This window comes from Lissotriton helveticus, chromosome 8 (genome assembly GCF_964261635.1).
Source record: "Lissotriton helveticus chromosome 8, aLisHel1.1, whole genome shotgun sequence".
Lineage (NCBI taxonomy): Eukaryota > Metazoa > Chordata > Amphibia > Caudata > Salamandridae > Lissotriton > Lissotriton helveticus.
Genome location: NC_136069.1, coordinates 892,480,736 through 892,493,769, shown reverse-complemented (window position 1 = coordinate 892,493,769; position 13,034 = coordinate 892,480,736). Strand labels below are relative to the sequence as shown.

Sequence of the window (13,034 nt, the reverse complement as noted above, 5' to 3'; positions counted from 1 at the left end):
AGTACAGCAGCACAAAATTAATCATAGACCAATATAAAGAGCATTAACTCTAAAAGATGCAACAAATGAATAAAAAAATTTAAGATACATTCTTCCTCGACAGCTCATTTTAAAAAGGAACCCACGGCAACACAGGTGGAAGAGCCTCTTAATGTCAGGTGAAAAAATAAGGCAGGCCTAAATGATCTAAAATTAAACACTTACAAATTAAGTTTGAAAACAACCTTTATATGTTACATGAAATTTATACACAAAAAAGTGTAGTAATACATATTCCACCACAAAAAATCAAAAGGCTAGTGGCCTACGTCAGAAGCCTTGACTTTGCCAATGAGTATTACTATTTTGTTTTAATGGTACAGCCCAATGAAATTTACTTTGTTCCTATTTTCTGAAACCTTTCGTGTGGTTTTCTTGTTGGTGTTCTTCTCCATGCCTAGGGTTTGATTAACAGAAATAGCAAACCAAATGCTAATAATTGCTGGATGTTTTAAATTGTGACTTTGTTTTGCCTTAACTCCCAAAACTAGCCGTATCCATGAATGCCAACTATTGACATGTTACGTGAACAAAAAATGCACAAAGGATCTACGTAACACCGAACTTGGTGGCATTTCCTTACCTTTTGTTGTCCATCTTGACAGCACAGCTGTCACCGGACCATATGTGATCAATAGCAAACAGCTTTAAAAGTACACTTGAGATAGTGGTCCTGGCCCCTCCCACATTTTAGTTCCCTTGAATAAAGCATTTGATTGGACAGATGTTATGTGCTTCCATGGAAAAAAGTGTGTATGTTGCACTTTTTGCCTTATTGGAAAGCTTATACTCAATAATCAAATGTGTTTGATAAGGTGATATGCCAGTGATGATGGCTATTAGCCTAATCTATTTACTATAAAATGTTACAATAAAGACAGTTGGCCTAAAATATTTATAGTAAAAAGCACATCTTACAGACAGCAGATAATAGTGGATTGTAAATACTCTGTATTAGAACAATGGAATGTTGGGGAGCTCCTTTGAAAACAATGGAGTGCTCCGAGCCTTTAATGGCAGAAAGAAGCCCGGAGCTTCAACATTCCAATGTTGTCGTTCATAGCTGTTGTTGTGAACAAAGGCCTCATGGAGCCCGATGGGATTTGAATCCCCTTAGGCTCTGTGAGGCCTTTGTTCTGATTTGTTAGAACATTCTGTCCTCTAGTGGTGGAATGTATAGGAGTACTGAATTTGGCAGTATGCAATTCAGACTTAGCCTCAAGCTCGGGGCACAATATCTAAAAAAAAAAAAAGTGGGAGGACTAACCAGATGAGGCAGTAAGCAAGGGGCATCATGGTGAATGCCGTCACAGCATGGGCCATCACACGTGGCATCACAGGAAGTGGTATCACAGCCCATGACCTCACAGGACGTGACATTACAAGATTACAAGAAGTAACATCAGATCTTAACACCACAGGCATATGTTAAGCAGTTCTATCACAAATACACTTGAGTGCATTCCAAGATTTAACAAGTGAGACTTTATATTGGGAGTGTGCAAAAAAACTGATGCAACTCCACACAAAATCTGAGCTTCTATTTATAAATTTTGTTAAAACTCTGCTACAAAGAAATTGGCAGCAAGTGAAAATGTGGCAGTGAAGTTAACGTTATTGGTTGCAAAGTCTGCATTTTAAAATATCTTATGGGGTTAAGGCACCTGGTGCAGAGATATTTGTGTGCTCAGTAAATTGCAGGGAATAATACAAATGGTAAGAATACTCTGGAAGTTAACGTATTTGCTGGAGAGATCTGTATTTTGCTATTTCCAGTTTTCAATCAAAGTACCACCGTACCACTGAGGGTAAATGTGTCGCAAGAAAAGCACATCATTTAGCATGCATGTGACAGATTTTTTTTATGTAACTAGGGAAGTGGGTTACTGCTTTTAACACAAAGATCATTTTGTTACATTTCACAAATTGTATTCCTTCTAATATAACACAGTGAGCTATGAAGGACATGTGATTCCTACACCATGTAACCCTCACTGTTTTATATAACACCTCCTGTACATTCATTTACACACACATGATTTATTGTCAATGTATAATGTTTATGTGCAATGTAAAGTGCTATGACTTTCTATTGAGATGACTAGTGCTATAAAAGAAATAAAACAAAATTGTTGTATTTAAATTGTTATTTGTGTAAATACTGGGACAGACCAACACATCTGACGTTCTAACAGTGCATGCGTATCTTATATACATGGACTGACCAAAGTCAAAAGCATGCCTCTCCTGACTACCTGTGAAGTGATTAGCTGTGTGCCCTTGTTTCCCTTCCATTGCATTAGGTGTGATGCTCCAGATACCTCCCACCTGGGATACTCTAACTAAGGGAGGCCTGACATCCCCTCAACTTCAGCTTTTGTTTTGGGCCAGCTGGAATTTAAAATAACAAAGCCCCTTCCTCACCTCCACGTTGCTGCTCATAATAAAAGCAGACAATGTGCAAGCGCTGCTGAAAGTGTCCTGGTGTCTCAAACCTTCACTGGGACAAATCCAACATATTTTGGTGGGACTCAACTTATTGGCAGGTTGGTCGGTGTCTACCCTGTGAAAATAGCGGGTAGACCCCGTCTATCCTCGTGTAGCCTTGACTTGTGATCTGCACAAGCTAACATAATGGGTCCTGTGGTGTGAAACAGTAAGAATTACGTAGCTAAAACTAAAATAACGGTGAACGCCAAAATACCCCTGCAAACAAATATGTCTGATTTCAACGTACATGAATATGGCGCCTACATTTAAGAATGTAAGAAAACATACACAAGAACCGAAAAAGAGGTCAAGTACACAAGTTTCCATTTTGAAAACCCCCAAAAAATAATGGTCTGAATGCTGGATAGGAAGATTAAGTTTAAATAAATATTTTATTGGACACCTGGACAAATGAGTTGTTAGGTGGTTTGATACTCCGGCTCTGACGTGATACAAAATGCCCGTCGTACTGTGCAATATTTAACCACATGTCGACTTGCGCATAATCGTCTTGAATATTTTGTGTAGGACAATAGTCTACTCGTTGCTTTCTTTAAAAAAACAGTGAAAAGAACATGTTTTTGCCTATGCAGCTTGGTTGCGGTGACATGTATCATTGTTAAAACAAGGTCATGAAGGAAAGTGGCACTGTCAGGCTTTATTGGGAACAGAACAATATTTACCAAAGAAGTGGGTCCTAGTTTTACTGTCTGCCTAGTAAAAGTCTGACAGAGAATGGGTTAAATGGTGTGAGAATCACTGTGGCAACACTGGATCCCCCATGCTATTCCCCCTTAATAGTCAGGAGCTATGCTCATGCCACCCCACTTGAATTATGAATGCCACCAGTATCGATACTTATGGGGTCGAAGGAGTGTTGGATACCTGACCGAATTCCAGCCAACATTTAATTAAGCTGGCCGTTCTGGTTATCTGCACAGGGCTGATGTTGGGCACAGAACAGGGCAGTATTTATGGACGCCAGATTAATTCAAAGCAGACAATTCACTATCAGAATACTGATACATTTTCTTTTCTCCGATGTTTGAACACATGGGGCCAATTACGATGTTGGTCGGAAAGGCTCCGAATGGCATTCGGTTTGTCCGAATCCGATTCGGAACTCGCGTTTGCAACCAACTCGGAAACACATCCGACCAACCGATTACAATAGTCGGAAACCGTTAGGTCATTCCGACTCGGTTCCGATCGGTATTTGGAGAAACAGAGTCAGTCAGAGCCGAGTCATACAGATCTAATGACCGCGTGTTCGACCGATGCATTACGTTGTAGGATTCGGACAGGTTTTCCGAATCGGTTTGGCCGACATGGATAGGCTGTCAGAATCTGGATTTGGGGACCCTTAGCTGGCCCTCCCTCACCCGAAGACCTCCGGTTGGGGCCTATGGGGGTACCCATGGGTCCCCTCTTTCTAACCATGCACAGTGTGGCAGGCACCAAGGGGTCCCCGCCTCAAGGTGCAAGTTTTTCCGCGACCACCCCTTTTCCTAATGGGAGCTTGTGTTGTCCGTCAGGACACAGCCTCCCATTGCAGTCAATGGGAGTCCGTCCGAAAGGTGTTTGGAAACATCGTAATCTGTTGGTCAGAGTCTATCGGAATGCTTTCTGAACTAGGTCCATCGTTTTTAATTTCTTAAAGAGCCTTTATTTTAAATTAACTCTGTATTATATTTTTTGACAGGGTATATCGCAGCATTAATTAAGAAAAAAATACTCCTCTGCAATTATGAGAGATTTCTCACTGTTGTCTGTAAAATATTTATTGAGATGCCTGATAATGCTTTACTTTGTTATATTGCTCAATTGAACCTACCTTTAAGATGCTGACAAACCAGGGCTTCAGTATTTTCTAATATTTCCTTTTGGTATGATCCCACTTCTGTAATTGTTATTAGGATGAGCAGGATTGGTTTGCAGACAGTGCCGAACACTATTTTGAAGAAGGAGTTAGTGGCAGAGTGGTATTTAGTTCCACTGTGAATGCCACACCTCTTTGGGACTCTCTGGCCCTTCATTTGACCAGGCAATACCCTTCCTTTTGGATGCCATTAACGGTGCATGTCTCTTGGCAGTTTTGCAGTGGAATATTCCAGTGAAGCATGCCACTATTAGAGTCAGTGAGGGTCATATAAAAGAAAAGGTTTATTTTCCTTGGCTTTACATCATTGGTTGGGACCTTGAGGGGTAGACCAGGAGTGGTCTTTTTCTGGGCATTTCAGTATATTAATTGTGAGTTTTAGAATATTCCAAAAGACCACACACTCCATGGTTGAAGTGGGGACAAATGAGGAAAAATGTGGTACTATGCGGTTAGAGATCACAGTGCTACTTAATTATTTGCAGCACAACATAGAGTAGCAAATGGAAGGCAACGTATACAGTCACAGGGGACTGGGCAATGCACATGGCAGTGCTGTCTCTGTGATGAACCATTAATTACAAGTTCATATGTATATCAGATCAATGCCCAGCACTTTAACTTACTAGAGTCATTTCTCAAAAATGCCATGATGGCTGACAGAAGAGTGTCCTAAATATTATTTGTAAAATGTTATTTCCAACTAATAAAAAATGATCACTTTCTTAAATATGTATTTCATGACATTGCCAAAACTCTTAGTCACAAAGTTAGGTGATTTCCTGCTAGGCCTTAATTTGTATGTGGCCTTTTGGGTGAAATTCCACCTTGCGTCACATTGGGGTTTTGTCTGGTTGTGATTCTCATAAATATTTCTCCAATAGACAGTATAGTATTGATGAAAATAACACAATCTATCTTGTTTTTGATCATATAATTCGTTTTTCCACACAACAAGTTATGAAAATGCACAATGAAAGCTTTCAATACATGATGATACTGAAGTGGACACTGTTACACAGGTCGCATGACTAATCCCTGTATTACATATATCTGAAAATTGTGATGTTTTCCAGCATTGTTTCAATGGCCTTTTTCTTATCGCCTACATGCTCCCTTCTACCTCTATTGTATAAATGTATTTTACCTCATCAATCACTCATCCTCCCCTCCCACTTGACTATTAAAATGGACAGAAGATTCCCTCCATAAACGTTTTACTTCTTTATTAACACATTCCTTTCACTCATCAAATCTGGTTAAATTTTCTGGTCTAGGTGCTAATTTTTCAAAGGTTCATGATATCTGGCAGGACACAAATATTGAAGGGGCAGAAGATATATAACAGTGTGTATGATTGGACGCCATCTTGCAATGGTTGTGTTATAAACTATTGACTTTAAAAGCGATTGAATTTTACGTCTCAGAGTAAGGTGTTTTACACTTTGACTCGACACCATTGAATGAGTTCTTTTGTAGTTCAGTGGTCTGATAGTGTGAATGATCATGGAATGCTCTTCATCATGGCAGAGCGATGTTTGTACGCAACATCTGCAGCTCGATTTGCTGCACCGGCTTTACGTGGTGCATATTGTTAATCAGTCAGCTCATGAAATATTGATAAATTTAGCTTTTTAATTATGCAGAGACATGAATACTAAAAGAGTTAGTCCTTAAATCATCAGTTCCACGTATCGTAAAAGTGCAGAAGAGAGCCAGCCTGCCGCAGGCAAAATGTCTGAAGTGCATAATAGCTTGCATAAATCCCTTCAGAAGGCTGACAATATAAACTTTCATATCATATGAATATTTCCTTTCTACCAGTAACTGCCTGGTTATAAAAACATTGATTGTTGCAAAGACTTTACCACCTTCATTTGACGTAAAACTTCTGACTGGACCCCACATTTGTAATATATTAATTGGCTGACAAAATATATTCCAGATAATTTATAGTCCGGATTCATTCCAAAACGTGGATGAAGGCGCAGCGCCAAAAACAACTACTTTTGGCGACTTTCTACGTTTGAACCCATGCACATTTTAATACAAGAAGGTTGCTTAAACTGGTGCCATAGCTCATTGGGGTAATGCACTTGTTGAAGTCTTTTGAATGTAATTACCTTTCAATGTTGGTGGGTGTCGTAAAGCTGAAGTTATTAATACTTTGAATCCTGTTGATTGCATTTTAAGAAAACGTATATTTAAGTGGTGCATTAGTGAATTAATCCATCTCCTCTATCTACCAAAGTACTCAATGAGCACGACGTGTTTATTTTCAACAAATTAATTCAGGATGTGTTTTTCAAAATGCATCTCAGAATGCTACCTACAATAACTCGCTATTATGCTTTCATATTTTTCTCTCAAACTTTTTTCCGATGACCAGTCCCTTCGGTACAGGCTTGTGGGGACCACTGCTTTCGGGGATGATGTTAAGAGAAACTCGGCATCACATATGACTTAAGAACATAGCTAAAGAAAACTGCTAAGGATCAAAATGGGTGTTGTGAAAGTAGGACCAATTAACTGCTATAACATAAAGTCGGTTCATCTGTTTGCCAACACCCTGCTGAGATTCTAAAGTTCTGTGGGCACTGGCTTTCTCTGGGAGACATACCAACAGTAAGTGCAGTAATTTCTTTAGGGGCAGGATTCAGTACAAATAAAACCATTTGTTTGTCAAGTTGTCAAAGTTTTTTTTAGTTGTAAAAGAGCTCCATGCCGAGGTTTCTCTTTAATGGCGGCCGCGCCCCTTTCCTTAGACACGGCTAGTGTAAGGAAAGGGGCGCGATGGCCATTAACGAGAAAATGCAGCATGTGGTAAAACAGAAAAAAAGGCGGCCGCGTTCAACGCCACAAATCAACCAAACGTGTTGACACCACGTGCTATGGGAAAAAATAATAAAGCGTTGCGAGAGAGCGTGTCCTGCCATTTAACAAAATAGTGCTTGGAGGGTATAATTAAAGACGACAGAGTAACAACACATGTAACAGAAGGTGTCGCATATGGAGGTTACAAAATGAGACAAGGCTGTGCTAAGGAGGGCCTACTAAGCCTATTGACAAATGCGAAGTCTCGGTTTCTAAAGGACAATGACACAAGCCAATAAAAAGTATGGGCGGAGAGAGGGCGGAGCTTCAAGTCCATACCTGAATACAGCATGCCTTGCAGAGGAGTGCAGGTGCTGCCCAGGCTCGACCTAAAAAAATCACATAAGAGGGGAAAAAGGAGGTACTGAAACATTGAAAAACTGACAAAAGGAGAAAGCAGGTTTGAAAATAAAGCTACCAGAGTGAGATAAAGGGATAGGAGTGTTAGCAAATGGATGAAAGAGGTCTGAGAATGTATCGACTACACAGCCGTGGGAATTGGCACCCCAGCCTTCGGTAGTGCCAGCTGCAGGCTTTGAGCAACATTTTGAGCCCCGTACTTATTCTGTTACAAGCTAACCACTGGCGAGAGGTGTGTGTTTGGGACTGCACAGTGCATATGACATCAGTGAGTTACACAAGTGCCTCTCTCACCAACATAAAATATTGAGCTGAGGAAACTTGTTTGAGTGTGGCCATCTTGCCACCTTGACACACTGGGTTGCAAATTTTCTGGCATAAAAAGATTAGTAACTTACATTAGTAGATTTCTCAGTGAAAGAGTTGACAATCAGAAAAAGGCTTAAAGTTACTGAAACGTGCTTTTCTAAAAAGGCATTTTCTCTCCTACATTTGAGGCCTGCCTTGACAGTGCTGCTGTTTATACCTTATGTGATCAAACTAAAAAAAGACCTTTTAGGAATATTGCAGAGAGGGGAATTAGTGCCAACCACGTGTTACTGGACAAGAGTACACGTTTTGATTGGGCAGAAGTAGTGTGCTTCTCCTCCTTGCAGCTATGATTATCTTGCTTATCACGCTGCCTGAGCCAGTAGCAACGCGCCCTCCTTGATCTTACCTTTCGAGGGCACACACACATAAGGCACTGTAATGCTGTTAAAGTGTCGTAGACAAGTACATCATTTACAATTTGACATAGTGAAAACCTTTTTGCCTCATTTGGATTCGTATTTGGATCAGCGATTTTGGCCTAAGCACGAGCTGTCGGAGCTTTCCAAACACAGCAGAAAATAACTGTTGTAGCTCTGCTGGAACATGTTTCATGTGAATTGGTAACATATTTTGGGGCGCCAGCTAGTTCCGGTTAGGAGAGCTATAATGCCTGCACTTAATTAGCCTAGATGGCACCCAGCTAATTCTGAACGCAGCACAGGAGCAGCTCCTCTGCAATGGCGTAGGAGCCTCGCCTCACTGACCGGCTCAGAGCTAGCAAATGTCAAATAAAACAATGTTCGTGCATCGTTTTAGTTTGCATTTGTCGACTCTTAGCTAGCGCTTTAGGGATGGGAGGGGCCTAGGCATGGGAGGGGAGGAGGAGGGTTAGGTGCACTACACTCCCCAAGTGCTTATGTGTGTTTGGCCGGCTGTCTCAGGACAACCAAAACACACATGCGTACTTAGGTTTTCTCCAGCCCGGCTGTATTGAGCAGCTGGCCAAGAGAAACCCCAGGCTCTCTGGTATTAGCAGGGAATCTTTCCTAACTGCTCAGACCAATCCCAATCCCTGCGCTGCAGCACAGTGATTGGATGGGTGTCTGTCCCAGGGGCTGCCGGGAGCCAGGAAGAGAAGGGGCGGTGAACGCGACATGGGAGTCGGCTTCAAGTACGTTTATTTTTTTAATCTATCATTTCAATCCCCCATATGACCCCCCGCACTTTCCCCCTCCTGCTTCACCACCCTTTATTTGTGGCGGCCGCCACTGATGCAGCATGTAGGGCTCATTGAGTTAAATGCTCGCTGCTGAAACATTTGTTTATCTGCAGGTCACAAGTTTGAATCCTGGCATGGCCAACTCAACCTTCAATTCTTCTAAGCTTGCTTAATTGAGTTCTGTTAATTAAGGTATTGGTAACTTCTGTTATTTTCACGCTTATCAACTCTAAAAGTGTGGCATGGAGCCTCACAGAAAAAAAGCTACCTTTGTTGTTATTTTATAATGCATGGGATTTTATAATCCCTGTATAAACAGCAGCCACTAATTTTTTATATAATTGGCGACTTGCACCAAGTTGCCAATTATAAAGAAAAGACGTCAGAAATTATAAAGTTATTACAGTCGAGTTCTGACATCAGAATACCTGCTGACAGAGGCAGCAGTCAAAGTGAATAGCAGGTCAGGTCATGGAGCACAATTAAAGCAGCTGTTTAAAGCAACAAACAGAATGTTGCTTTTCTTTCTTCCTCTTTATTTTAATAGTTTAGAATGACAAGCAGAGAGATTCTTGATTTTTTGCGCTCCTTAGAGAAAAGGTAGACTTTTTCTGCATGTTTCTACACATTCTGAGCTACTGTAGCAACATTTCTTTAAGTGACTTGTATTGAACTGTTTCTAATATCTGTTTGCAACAAATATGGATAATATTGATGTGTTTCATTTTGTACTTAAGCTTTTATTTTTATTATTCATGTTTGTAAACATGTTCACTCTTTCATATGAAAGAGCTACACACCAAGGTTTTAAGTGGTTTGTGGGAAAGGTGATGGTGTGACCAAGTATTATGAGGATTAAAGTACCCCCTGCTGTATGTGATGATTATATTGAAAATCACTGAGGAGTTCCATAACCTTATAAAGGAACTCAGCTTTTGGCTTCGTCCCTCTATATGCTTATGGAACTCCTTGGTGGCTTGCAATATATTTATAATGTACGGCAGGGGATACTTTATTCCTCATGTATTGATAAGATGTGACAAATCCAGAGGTTCACAACCAGTGGTGTGTTGGATGCAGTGGTGTACAGTAGCTGCATTTAGTGATTGCATGTAGCATAGCCTGTGTTGTAAGAGACAACCTGTAGCAGTGTTGATGATGAAAACAGCCCTGGAGTAGAGCAGCAGTGATGGGGCCCTAACCTGCATGTATATTGGAATTCCACGTATGCCCGCGCTTTGCAGGCTGGCCACCCCTGCTCCTTCAAACCCCTACTTGGTAATTCACCGTGCCTGGTGTATGCTTTTGAAGCAAAACCGTCCACCTGCAAGTTCTGCTCCAGACTTTCACCTGGACCAGCGGTCACTTGGGATTGCACCATTGGTTTCCGCATATTTATGTAAAAATGGTTCCTCTTCAGGTGGTTTTATGTATTCCCTTGCTGCTTCATTGTGTCAGCTGCTTGGAAGCTGAGCGCATGTCGCTCTCTGCAAGATTCCGCTGGCCATGGACCACATCTTATTTCTAGAAAATAACTCCCATAGCGTTTTGCATAGTAACCGCAGTCACTCTCTGATGGACTTTTAAGCCCCCTGCAAGATTTGCTGAAGGTGCCCCTCACACTTACATAAGTAGGGGCTGAGAGGGCCCCGTCCAACATGGGTAAGCCTGGGGGCCCACTGCCCGCGGAGGCTGCAGGGCCGTTTGTTAGACCCCTGGAGTCCTACCATACTAGGGAAAGCATGGGCGAGTCTTACAATACTAGGGAAAAATGGGGGAGTGTTACGATACTAGGGAAAGAGACCATTATCCTACCCCTGGGATACCAATCGAATTGGAAACGTAATTCCTATCACTGTAGAGCCATATAGAGAAGTAGGAGCCTCTACTTGCCATTAAAAGGGAGTTACTTAGATTCGGAAGAAGTTCAGGATTCATGTCATTGGTGAAATACACCCACAGGGAAGTAGCCCAGTATCCGTAGCACAAGCGCCTCACACACAGCGGGAAGGGTGCCTTCTATTAAGCAGACACTCCTCAAAGGTGACGAATGACAACATTTTGTATTAGTAAAAAAGTACACCAATGGGAAAGAAAAGCTTTTAATTCTGACGATTGCAGAGCAAGACATGTAGAATGGGAGCCCTAATTTCCTGTCAGTACCAATGTCAAAGGTGAATGGGTGAAGAGCCCTCCTTTCAATCCGCAGTGAGTTACACCAGTGGAAAATAGCCCAACAGTTCTACCATTAGTGAGTTACATCAAAGTTTAAGGAGCCCAACATGTGTTCTATTAGAGGGTTACATCAATGTGGAAAGAGCTTAACAACCCTACCATGAATGAGTTAGTGCGGAAGGCGCTCAAAATTCCTACCATTAGTAAGTTGCATCAGCTCATAAAAAGCACACCATGTTAGTGATTTGCCTTAGTGTGGAAGGAGACCAATATTCCTACCACTAGTGAGTTGCATCAACTTAGGAGTCCAACATGTTTACCATTAGTGAGTTACAACAATGTGGAAAGAGCTCAACGTTACTACTATTAGTGAGTAATGTTTGTTTGGAAGCATCTCCACATTCTTACATTATTAGTGAGTTGCATAAACTTATATGGAGTCCCACCAAAATGTGTATCATTAGTGAGTTACAACAGTTTGGTAAGAGCTCACTACCCCTGCCATTAGTATGTCACATCAGTGTGAAAGGACCCCAACGTTTCTGCCATTTTAGTGACATCACTGTGGAAGTAGCTCAACATTCCTACCATTATAATTTACTTCAACGCATGAGGAGCCCACTTGTTTAACATAGTGAGTTACATTAGTGTAGAAGGGAGCCCACATTCCTGTTGTTAATGAGTAACACCTAGAAGAAAGAACAAACACTGCTTTCTTTAGTGAGTTACAGTGAGATGTGAGAAATTAGACTTTACCAACACTGCTGAGTGACACCAATGAGAAAGGAGCCCCTCGCTCCCATCATTAGTGAATTACACAAATTGGTAATGGAGTGCACCATTGCTACTCTTATTGAATTAAAACAATGGAAGAGAAGTCCAGCCTTCCGTCATTAGTTACTTACATCAATGTGGAAGGAGACCAACATTCCTAACACTAATGAGTTACACCATTTGACCCAGCGGGGGAAAGCGCCAGGGATGGACCTTATTCTTGCCGATTTGCTTAAATGTAAGCCCGCCCTCTGGGTGCCTTATATAACCAAGATTGCTAACGCAATAGCCAAAGGAGCTAGAATTCCCAAGTCATGGAAGGGGGCGGAGATACTCCCAATACATAAAAAAGGTGACAGGTCTAATCCGGGCAATTATCGCCCGATTAGTCTCATCGACTCCATTCAAAAAATCATTGCACGCATGGTTCTGGGCAGGGTCCAAGGTTGGATCGAATTAGAGGACATACTATCTCCCATGCAGGCGGGCTTCAGATCGGGAACGAGCACCATCGACCAGGTGTTCAGATTTTGTCTGATCTACTGGAAGGTGGTCCTGCTTGGCAGTGGTACCATCTTTGCAGCGTTCATCGATCTGAAGTCCGCCTTCGATCTAGTGCCGAGGGACAAACTATGGGGTGTCTTGAGGGAATTAGGAATACCCATGGAGCTACTTGATCTAATAGTTAAAATGCATGAAGACAACTACGCAAGGGTGAGGTGGGGTGGTCAGGGTCAAGTGACGGAATCATTTCCCGTAACTCGAGGCGTCCGTCAGGGGTGCGTCCTGGCGCCTACACTCTTCCTTCTATTTATTGATCAGGTAGTCAAATTCTTCGCGGACACTCCCACCGATGCCCCTCTGCTGGCAGGGACAAGGTTCCCAATGCTCATCTTCGCTGATGACACCCTA

The 13,034-nt window shown here is 41.8% G+C and overlaps 1 protein-coding gene across 3 annotated transcripts in view; it reads left to right on the top strand.

The window, feature by feature from the left end:
• LOC144772966 (F-box-like/WD repeat-containing protein TBL1X) overlaps positions 1-13,034 on the top strand; it is a 952,308-nt gene that overhangs the window by 642,014 nt on the left and 297,260 nt on the right. The gene's annotated exons all lie outside the window — the stretch shown is intronic.